Below are 11,527 nucleotides of genomic sequence, written 5' to 3'. Positions count from 1 at the left end.
AAATTTTCAATTGAATACACGTTGACTTGTCTTGGTCTATAGGATTGTCATCAACCTATACCTACGTCCCCTCTTGTTTGGACTTAGAAATTTTCAATTGAATACACGTTGACTTGTCTTGGTCTATAGGATTCTCATCAACCTATACCTACGTCCCCTCTTGTTTGGACTTAGAAATTTTCAATTGAATACACGTTGACTTGTCTTGGTCTATAGGATTCTCATCAACCTATACCTACGTCCCCTCTTGTTTGGACTTAGAAATTTTCAATTGAATACACGTTGACTTGTCTTGGTCTATAGGATTCTCATCAACCTATACCTACATCCCCTCTTGTTTGGACTTAGAAATTTTCAATTGAATACACGTTGACTTGTCTTGGTCTATAGGATTGTCATCAACCTATACCTACGTCCCCTCTTGTTTGGACTTAGAAATTTTCAATTGAATACACGTTGACTTGTCTTGGTCTATAGGATTCTCATCAACCTATACCTACATCCCCTCTTGTTTGGACTTAGAAATTTTCAATTGAATACACGTTGACTTGTCTTGGTCTATAGGATTGTCATCAACCTATACCTACATCCCCTCTTGTTTGGACTTAGAAATTTTCAATTGAATACACGTTGACTTGTCTTGGTCTATAGGATTGTCATCAACCTATACCTACGTCCCCTCTTGTTTGGACTTAGAAATTTTCAATTGAATACACGTTGACTTGTCTTGGTCTATAGGATTGTCATCAACCTATACCTACGTCCCCTCTTGTTTGGACTTAGAAATTTTCAATTGAATACACGTTGACTTGTCTTGGTCTATAGGATTCTCATCAACCTATACCTACGTCCCCTCTTGTTTGGACTTAGAAATTTTCAATTGAATACACGTTGACTTGTCTTGGTCTATAGGATTCTCATCAACCTATACCTACATCCCCTCTTGTTTGGACTTAGAAATTTTCAATTGAATACACGTTGACTTGTCTTGGTCTATAGGATTCTCATCAACCTATATCTACATCCCCTCTTGTTTGGACTTAGAAATTTTCAATTGAATACACGTTGACTTGTCTTGGTCTATAGGATTCTCATCAACCTATACCTACGTCCCCTCTTGTTTGGACTTAGAAATTTTCAATTGAATACACGTTGACTTGCCTTGGTCTATAGGATTCTCATCAACCTATATCTACATCCCCTCTTGTTTGGACTTAGAAATTTTCAATTGAATACACGTTGACTTGTCTTGGTCTATAGGATTCTCATCAACCTATACCTACATCCCCTCTTGTTTGGACTTAGAAATTTTCAATTGAATACACGTTGACTTGTCTTGGTCTATAGGATTGTCATCAACCTATACCTACATCCCCTCTTGTTTGGACTTAGAAATTTTCAATTGAATACACGTTGACTTGTCTTGGTCTATAGGATTGTCATCAACCTATACCTACGTCCCCTCTTGTTTGGACTTAGAAATTTTCAATTGAATACACGTTGACTTGTCTTGGTCTATAGGATTGTCATCAACCTATACCTACGTCCCCTCTTGTTTGGACTTAGAAATTTTCAATTGAATACACGTTGACTTGTCTTGGTCTATAGGATTCTCATCAACCTATACCTACGTCCCCTCTTGTTTGGACTTAGAAATTTTCAATTAAATACACGTTGACTTGTCTTGGTCTATAGGATTGTCATCAACCTATACCTACATCCCCTCTTGTTTGGACTTAGAAATTTTCAATTGAATACACGTTGACTTGTCTTGGTCTATAGGATTGTCATCAACCTATACCTACGTCCCCTCTTGTTTGGACTTAGAAATTTTCAATTGAATACACGTTGACTTGTCTTGGTCTATAGGATTCTCATCAACCTATACCTACGTCCCCTCTTGTTTGGACTTAGAAATTTTCAATTAAATACACGTTGACTTGTCTTGGTCTATAGGATTGTCATCAACCTATACCTACGTCCCCTCTTGTTTGGACTTAGAAATTTTCAATTGAATACACGTTGACTTGCCTTGGTCTATAGGATTGTCATCAACCTATACCTACATCCCCTCTTGTTTGGACTTAGAAATTTTCAATTGAATACACGTTGACTTGTCTTGGTCTATAGGATTCTCATCAACCTATATCTACATCCCCTCTTGTTTGGACTTAGAAATTTTCAATTGAATACACGTTGACTTGTCTTGGTCTATAGGATTGTCATCAACCTATACCTACATCCCCTCTTGTTTGGACTTAGAAATTTTCAATTGAATACACGTTGACTTGTCTTGGTCTATAGGATTGTCATCAACCTATACCTACATCCCCTCTTGTTTGGACTTAGAAATTTTCAATTGAATACACGTTGACTTGTCTTGGTCTATAGGATTCTCATCAACCTATATCTACATCCCCTCTTGTTTGGACTTAGAAATTTTCAATTGAATACACGTTGACTTGCCTTGGTCTATAGGATTGTCATCAACCTATACCTACATCCCCTCTTGTTTGGACTTAGAAATTTTCAATTGAATACACGTTGACTTGTCTTGGTCTATAGGATTCTCATCAACCTATACCTACATCCCCTCTTGTTTGGACTTAGAAATTTTCAATTGAATACACGTTGACTTGCCTTGGTCTATAGGATTGTCATCAACCTATACCTACGTCCCCTCTTGTTTGGACTTAGAAATTTTCAATTGAATACACGTTGACTTGTCTTGGTCTATAGGATTCTCATCAACCTATACCTACATCCCCTCTTGTTTGGACTTAGAAATTTTCATTTGAATACACGTTGACTTGTCTTGGTCTATAGGATTGTCATCAACCTATACCTACATCCCCTCTTGTTTGGACTTAGAAATTTTCAATTGAATACACGTTGACTTGTCTTGGTCTATAGGATTCTCATCAACCTATACCTACATCCCCTCTTGTTTGGACTTAGAAATTTTCAATTGAATACACGTTGACTTGTCTTGGTCTATAGGATTCTCATCAACCTATACCTACGTCCCCTCTTGTTTGGACTTAGAAATTTTCAATTGAATACACGTTGACTTGCCTTGGTCTATAGGATTGTCATCAACCTATACCTACATCCCCTCTTGTTTGGACTTAGAAATTTTCAATTGAATACACGTTGACTTGTCTTGGTCTATAGGATTCTCATCAACCTATATCTACATCCCCTCTTGTTTGGACTTAGAAATTTTCAATTGAATACACGTTGACTTGTCTTGGTCTATAGGATTCTCATCAACCTATACCTACATCCCCTCTTGTTTGGACTTAGAAATTTTCAATTGAATACACGTTGACTTGTCTTGGTCTATAGGATTGTCATCAACCTATACCTACATCCCCTCTTGTTTGGACTTAGAAATTTTCAATTGAATACACGTTGACTTGTCTTGGTCTATAGGATTCTCATCAACCTATATCTACATCCCCTCTTGTTTGGACTTAGAAATTTTCAATTGAATACACGTTGACTTGCCTTGGTCTATAGGATTGTCATCAACCTATACCTACATCCCCTCTTGTTTGGACTTAGAAATTTTCAATTGAATACACGTTGACTTGTCTTGGTCTATAGGATTCTCATCAACCTATACCTACATCCCCTCTTGTTTGGACTTAGAAATTTTCAATTGAATACACGTTGACTTGCCTTGGTCTATAGGATTGTCATCAACCTATACCTACGTCCCCTCTTGTTTGGACTTAGAAATTTTCAATTGAATACACGTTGACTTGTCTTGGTCTATAGGATTCTCATCAACCTATACCTACATCCCCTCTTGTTTGGACTTAGAAATTTTCATTTGAATACACGTTGACTTGTCTTGGTCTATAGGATTCTCATCAACCTATACCTACATCCCCTCTTGTTTGGACTTAGAAATTTTCAATTGAATACACGTTGACTTGTCTTGGTCTATAGGATTCTCATCAACCTATATCTACATCCCCTCTTGTTTGGACTTAGAAATTTTCAATTGAATACACGTTGACTTGTCTTGGTCTATAGGATTGTCATCAACCTATACCTACGTCCCCTCTTGTTTGGACTTAGAAATTTTCAATTGAATACACGTTGACTTGTCTTGGTCTATAGGATTGTCATCAACCTATACCTACGTCCCCTCTTGTTTGGACTTAGAAATTTTCAATTGAATACACGTTGACTTGTCTTGGTCTATAGGATTCTCATCAACCTATACCTACATCCCCTCTTGTTTGGACTTAGAAATTTTCAATTGAATACACGTTGACTTGTCTTGGTCTATAGGATTCTCATCAACCTATATCTACATCCCCTCTTGTTTGGACTTAGAAATTTTCAATTGAATACACGTTGACTTGTCTTGGTCTATAGGATTCTCATCAACCTATATCTACATCCCCTCTTGTTTGGACTTAGAAATTTTCAATTGAATACACGTTGACTTGTCTTGGTCTATAGGATTGTCATCAACCTATACCTACGTCCCCTCTTGTTTGGACTTAGAAATTTTCAATTGAATACACGTTGACTTGTCTTGGTCTATAGGATTGTCATCAACCTATACCTACGTCCCCTCTTGTTTGGACTTAGAAATTTTCAATTGAATACACGTTGACTTGCCTTGGTCTATAGGATTCTCATCAACCTATATCTACATCCCCTCTTGTTTGGACTTAGAAATTTTCAATTGAATACACGTTGACTTGTCTTGGTCTATAGGATTCTCATCAACCTATACCTACATCCCCTCTTGTTTGGACTTAGAAATTTTCAATTGAATACACGTTGACTTGTCTTGGTCTATAGGATTGTCATCAACCTATACCTACATCCCCTCTTGTTTGGACTTAGAAATTTTCAATTGAATACACGTTGACTTGTCTTGGTCTATAGGATTGTCATCAACCTATACCTACGTCCCCTCTTGTTTGGACTTAGAAATTTTCAATTGAATACACGTTGACTTGTCTTGGTCTATAGGATTGTCATCAACCTATACCTACGTCCCCTCTTGTTTGGACTTAGAAATTTTCAATTGAATACACGTTGACTTGCCTTGGTCTATAGGATTCTCATCAACCTATATCTACATCCCCTCTTGTTTGGACTTAGAAATTTTCAATTGAATACACGTTGACTTGTCTTGGTCTATAGGATTCTCATCAACCTATACCTACATCCCCTCTTGTTTGGACTTAGAAATTTTCAATTGAATACACGTTGACTTGTCTTGGTCTATAGGATTGTCATCAACCTATACCTACATCCCCTCTTGTTTGGACTTAGAAATTTTCAATTGAATACACGTTGACTTGTCTTGGTCTATAGGATTGTCATCAACCTATACCTACGTCCCCTCTTGTTTGGACTTAGAAATTTTCAATTGAATACACGTTGACTTGTCTTGGTCTATAGGATTGTCATCAACCTATACCTACGTCCCCTCTTGTTTGGACTTAGAAATTTTCAATTGAATACACGTTGACTTGTCTTGGTCTATAGGATTCTCATCAACCTATACCTACGTCCCCTCTTGTTTGGACTTAGAAATTTTCAATTGAATACACGTTGACTTGCCTTGGTCTATAGGATTGTCATCAACCTATACCTACATCCCCTCTTGTTTGGACTTAGAAATTTTCAATTGAATACACGTTGACTTGTCTTGGTCTATAGGATTCTCATCAACCTATACCTACATCCCCTCTTGTTTGGACTTAGAAATTTTCAATTGAATACACGTTGACTTGCCTTGGTCTATAGGATTGTCATCAACCTATACCTACGTCCCCTCTTGTTTGGACTTAGAAATTTTCAATTGAATACACGTTGACTTGTCTTGGTCTATAGGATTCTCATCAACCTATACCTACATCCCCTCTTGTTTGGACTTAGAAATTTTCATTTGAATACACGTTGACTTGTCTTGGTCTATAGGATTCTCATCAACCTATACCTACATCCCCTCTTGTTTGGACTTAGAAATTTTCAATTGAATACACGTTGACTTGTCTTGGTCTATAGGATTCTCATCAACCTATATCTACATCCCCTCTTGTTTGGACTTAGAAATTTTCAATTGAATACACGTTGACTTGTCTTGGTCTATAGGATTGTCATCAACCTATACCTACGTCCCCTCTTGTTTGGACTTAGAAATTTTCAATTGAATACACGTTGACTTGTCTTGGTCTATAGGATTGTCATCAACCTATACCTACGTCCCCTCTTGTTTGGACTTAGAAATTTTCAATTGAATACACGTTGACTTGTCTTGGTCTATAGGATTCTCATCAACCTATACCTACATCCCCTCTTGTTTGGACTTAGAAATTTTCAATTGAATACACGTTGACTTGTCTTGGTCTATAGGATTCTCATCAACCTATATCTACATCCCCTCTTGTTTGGACTTAGAAATTTTCAATTGAATACACGTTGACTTGTCTTGGTCTATAGGATTCTCATCAACCTATATCTACATCCCCTCTTGTTTGGACTTAGAAATTTTCAATTGAATACACGTTGACTTGTCTTGGTCTATAGGATTGTCATCAACCTATACCTACGTCCCCTCTTGTTTGGACTTAGAAATTTTCAATTGAATACACGTTGACTTGTCTTGGTCTATAGGATTGTCATCAACCTATACCTACGTCCCCTCTTGTTTGGACTTAGAAATTTTCAATTGAATACACGTTGACTTGCCTTGGTCTATAGGATTCTCATCAACCTATATCTACATCCCCTCTTGTTTGGACTTAGAAATTTTCAATTGAATACACGTTGACTTGTCTTGGTCTATAGGATTCTCATCAACCTATACCTACATCCCCTCTTGTTTGGACTTAGAAATTTTCAATTGAATACACGTTGACTTGTCTTGGTCTATAGGATTGTCATCAACCTATACCTACATCCCCTCTTGTTTGGACTTAGAAATTTTCAATTGAATACACGTTGACTTGTCTTGGTCTATAGGATTGTCATCAACCTATACCTACGTCCCCTCTTGTTTGGACTTAGAAATTTTCAATTGAATACACGTTGACTTGTCTTGGTCTATAGGATTGTCATCAACCTATACCTACGTCCCCTCTTGTTTGGACTTAGAAATTTTCAATTGAATACACGTTGACTTGTCTTGGTCTATAGGATTCTCATCAACCTATACCTACGTCCCCTCTTGTTTGGACTTAGAAATTTTCAATTGAATACACGTTGACTTGTCTTGGTCTATAGGATTGTCATCAACCTATACCTACATCCCCTCTTGTTTGGACTTAGAAATTTTCAATTGAATACACGTTGACTTGTCTTGGTCTATAGGATTCTCATCAACCTATACCTACGTCCCCTCTTGTTTGGACTTAGAAATTTTCAATTGAATACACGTTGACTTGCCTTGGTCTATAGGATTGTCATCAACCTATACCTACATCCCCTCTTGTTTGGACTTAGAAATTTTCAATTGAATACACGTTGACTTGTCTTGGTCTATAGGATTCTCATCAACCTATATCTACATCCCCTCTTGTTTGGACTTAGAAATTTTCAATTGAATACACGTTGACTTGTCTTGGTCTATAGGATTGTCATCAACCTATACCTACATCCCCTCTTGTTTGGACTTAGAAATTTTCAATTGAATACACGTTGACTTGTCTTGGTCTATAGGATTGTCATCAACCTATACCTACATCCCCTCTTGTTTGGACTTAGAAATTTTCAATTGAATACACGTTGACTTGTCTTGGTCTATAGGATTCTCATCAACCTATATCTACATCCCCTCTTGTTTGGACTTAGAAATTTTCAATTGAATACACGTTGACTTGCCTTGGTCTATAGGATTGTCATCAACCTATACCTACATCCCCTCTTGTTTGGACTTAGAAATTTTCAATTGAATACACGTTGACTTGTCTTGGTCTATAGGATTCTCATCAACCTATACCTACATCCCCTCTTGTTTGGACTTAGAAATTTTCAATTGAATACACGTTGACTTGCCTTGGTCTATAGGATTGTCATCAACCTATACCTACATCCCCTCTTGTTTGGACTTAGAAATTTTCAATTGAATACAATCTTATATGCCTCGGTCTATAGAATTGTCATCAACCTATACCTACGTCCCCTCTTGTTTGGACTTAGAAATTTTCAATTGAATACACGTTGACTTGTCTTGGTCTATAGGATTCTCATCAACCTATACCTACATCCCCTCTTGTTTGGACTTAGAAATTTTCATTTGAATACACGTTGACTTGTCTTGGTCTATAGGATTGTCATCAACCTATACCTACATCCCCTCTTGTTTGGACTTAGAAATTTTCAATTGAATACACGTTGACTTGTCTTGGTCTATAGGATTCTCATCAACCTATACCTACATCCCCTCTTGTTTGGACTTAGAAATTTTCAATTGAATACACGTTGACTTGTCTTGGTCTATAGGATTCTCATCAACCTATACCTACGTCCCCTCTTGTTTGGACTTAGAAATTTTCAATTGAATACACGTTGACTTGCCTTGGTCTATAGGATTCTCATCAACCTATACCTACATCCCCTCTTGTTTGGACTTAGAAATTTTCAATTGAATACACGTTGACTTGTCTTGGTCTATAGGATTCTCATCAACCTATATCTACATCCCCTCTTGTTTGGACTTAGAAATTTTCAATTGAATACACGTTGACTTGTCTTGGTCTATAGGATTCTCATCAACCTATACCTACGTCCCCTCTTGTTTGGACTTAGAAATTTTCAATTGAATACACGTTGACTTGCCTTGGTCTATAGGATTGTCATCAACCTATACCTACATCCCCTCTTGTTTGGACTTAGAAATTTTCAATTGAATACACGTTGACTTGTCTTGGTCTATAGGATTCTCATCAACCTATATCTACATCCCCTCTTGTTTGGACTTAGAAATTTTCAATTGAATACACGTTGACTTGTCTTGGTCTATAGGATTGTCATCAACCTATACCTACATCCCCTCTTGTTTGGACTTAGAAATTTTCAATTGAATACACGTTGACTTGTCTTGGTCTATAGGATTGTCATCAACCTATACCTACATCCCCTCTTGTTTGGACTTAGAAATTTTCAATTGAATACACGTTGACTTGTCTTGGTCTATAGGATTCTCATCAACCTATATCTACATCCCCTCTTGTTTGGACTTAGAAATTTTCAATTGAATACACGTTGACTTGCCTTGGTCTATAGGATTGTCATCAACCTATACCTACATCCCCTCTTGTTTGGACTTAGAAATTTTCAATTGAATACACGTTGACTTGTCTTGGTCTATAGGATTCTCATCAACCTATACCTACATCCCCTCTTGTTTGGACTTAGAAATTTTCAATTGAATACACGTTGACTTGCCTTGGTCTATAGGATTCTCATCAACCTATACCTACGTCCCCTCTTGTTTGGACTTAGAAATTTTCAATTGAATACACGTTGACTTGTCTTGGTCTATAGGATTCTCATCAACCTATACCTACATCCCCTCTTGTTTGGACTTAGAAATTTTCATTTGAATACACGTTGACTTGTCTTGGTCTATAGGATTGTCATCAACCTATACCTACATCCCCTCTTGTTTGGACTTAGAAATTTTCAATTGAATACACGTTGACTTGTCTTGGTCTATAGGATTGTCATCAACCTATACCTACATCCCCTCTTGTTTGGACTTAGAAATTTTCAATTGAATACACGTTGACTTGTCTTGGTCTATAGGATTCTCATCAACCTATATCTACATCCCCTCTTGTTTGGACTTAGAAATTTTCAATTGAATACACGTTGACTTGTCTTGGTCTATAGGATTGTCATCAACCTATACCTACATCCCCTCTTGTTTGGACTTAGAAATTTTCAATTGAATACACGTTGACTTGTCTTGGTCTATAGGATTCTCATCAACCTATATCTACATCCCCTCTTGTTTGGACTTAGAAATTTTCAATTGAATACACGTTGACTTGTCTTGGTCTATAGGATTCTCATCAACCTATACCTACATCCCCTCTTGTTTGGACTTAGAAATTTTCAATTGAATACACGTTGACTTGCCTTGGTCTATAGGATTGTCATCAACCTATACCTACGTCCCCTCTTGTTTGGACTTAGAAATTTTCAATTGAATACACGTTGACTTGTCTTGGTCTATAGGATTCTCATCAACCTATACCTACATCCCCTCTTGTTTGGACTTAGAAATTTTCAATTGAATACACGTTGACTTGTCTTGGTCTATAGGATTGTCATCAACCTATACCTACATCCCCTCTTGTTTGGACTTAGAAATTTTCAATTGAATACACGTTGACTTGTCTTGGTCTATAGGATTCTCATCAACCTATACCTACATCCCCTCTTGTTTGGACTTAGAAATTTTCAATTGAATACACGTTGACTTGTCTTGGTCTATAGGATTCTCATCAACCTATACCTACGTCCCCTCTTGTTTGGACTTAGAAATTTTCAATTGAATACACGTTGACTTGCCTTGGTCTATAGGATTGTCATCAACCTATACCTACATCCCCTCTTGTTTGGACTTAGAAATTTTCAATTGAATACACGTTGACTTGTCTTGGTCTATAGGATTCTCATCAACCTATATCTACATCCCCTCTTGTTTGGACTTAGAAATTTTCAATTGAATACACGTTGACTTGTCTTGGTCTATAGGATTCTCATCAACCTATACCTACGTCCCCTCTTGTTTGGACTTAGAAATTTTCAATTGAATACACGTTGACTTGCCTTGGTCTATAGGATTGTCATCAACCTATACCTACATCCCCTCTTGTTTTGACTTAGAAATTTTCAATTGAATACACGTTGACTTGCCTTGGTCTATAGGATTGTCATCAACCTATACCTACATCCCCTCTTGTTTGGACTTAGAAATTTTCAATTGAATACACGTTGACTTGTCTTGGTCTATAGGATTGTCATCAACCTATACCTACATCCCCTCTTGTTTGGACTTAGAAATTTTCAATTGAATACACGTTGACTTGTCTTGGTCTATAGGATTGTCATCAACCTATACCTACATCCCCTCTTGTTTGGACTTAGAAATTTTCAATTGAATACACGTTGACTTGTCTTGGTCTATAGGATTCTCATCAACCTATATCTACATCCCCTCTTGTTTGGACTTAGAAATTTTCAATTGAATACACGTTGACTTGCCTTGGTCTATAGGATTGTCATCAACCTATACCTACATCCCCTCTTGTTTGGACTTAGAAATTTTCAATTGAATACACGTTGACTTGTCTTCGTCTATAGGATTCTCATCAACCTATACCTACATCCCCTCTTGTTTGGACTTAGAAATTTTCAATTGAATACACGTTGACTTGCCTTGGTCTATAGGATTGTCATCAACCTATACCTACGTCCCCTCTTGTTTGGACTTAGAAATTTTCAATTGAATACACGTTGACTTGCATTGGTCTATAGG

This window comes from Euprymna scolopes, chromosome 46 (assembly GCF_053919585.1).
Source record: "Euprymna scolopes isolate OS-2025 chromosome 46, ASM5391958v1, whole genome shotgun sequence".
NCBI classification, from domain to species: Eukaryota; Metazoa; Mollusca; class Cephalopoda; order Sepiida; family Sepiolidae; genus Euprymna; species Euprymna scolopes.
This window is presented reverse-complemented; position numbering follows the sequence as displayed.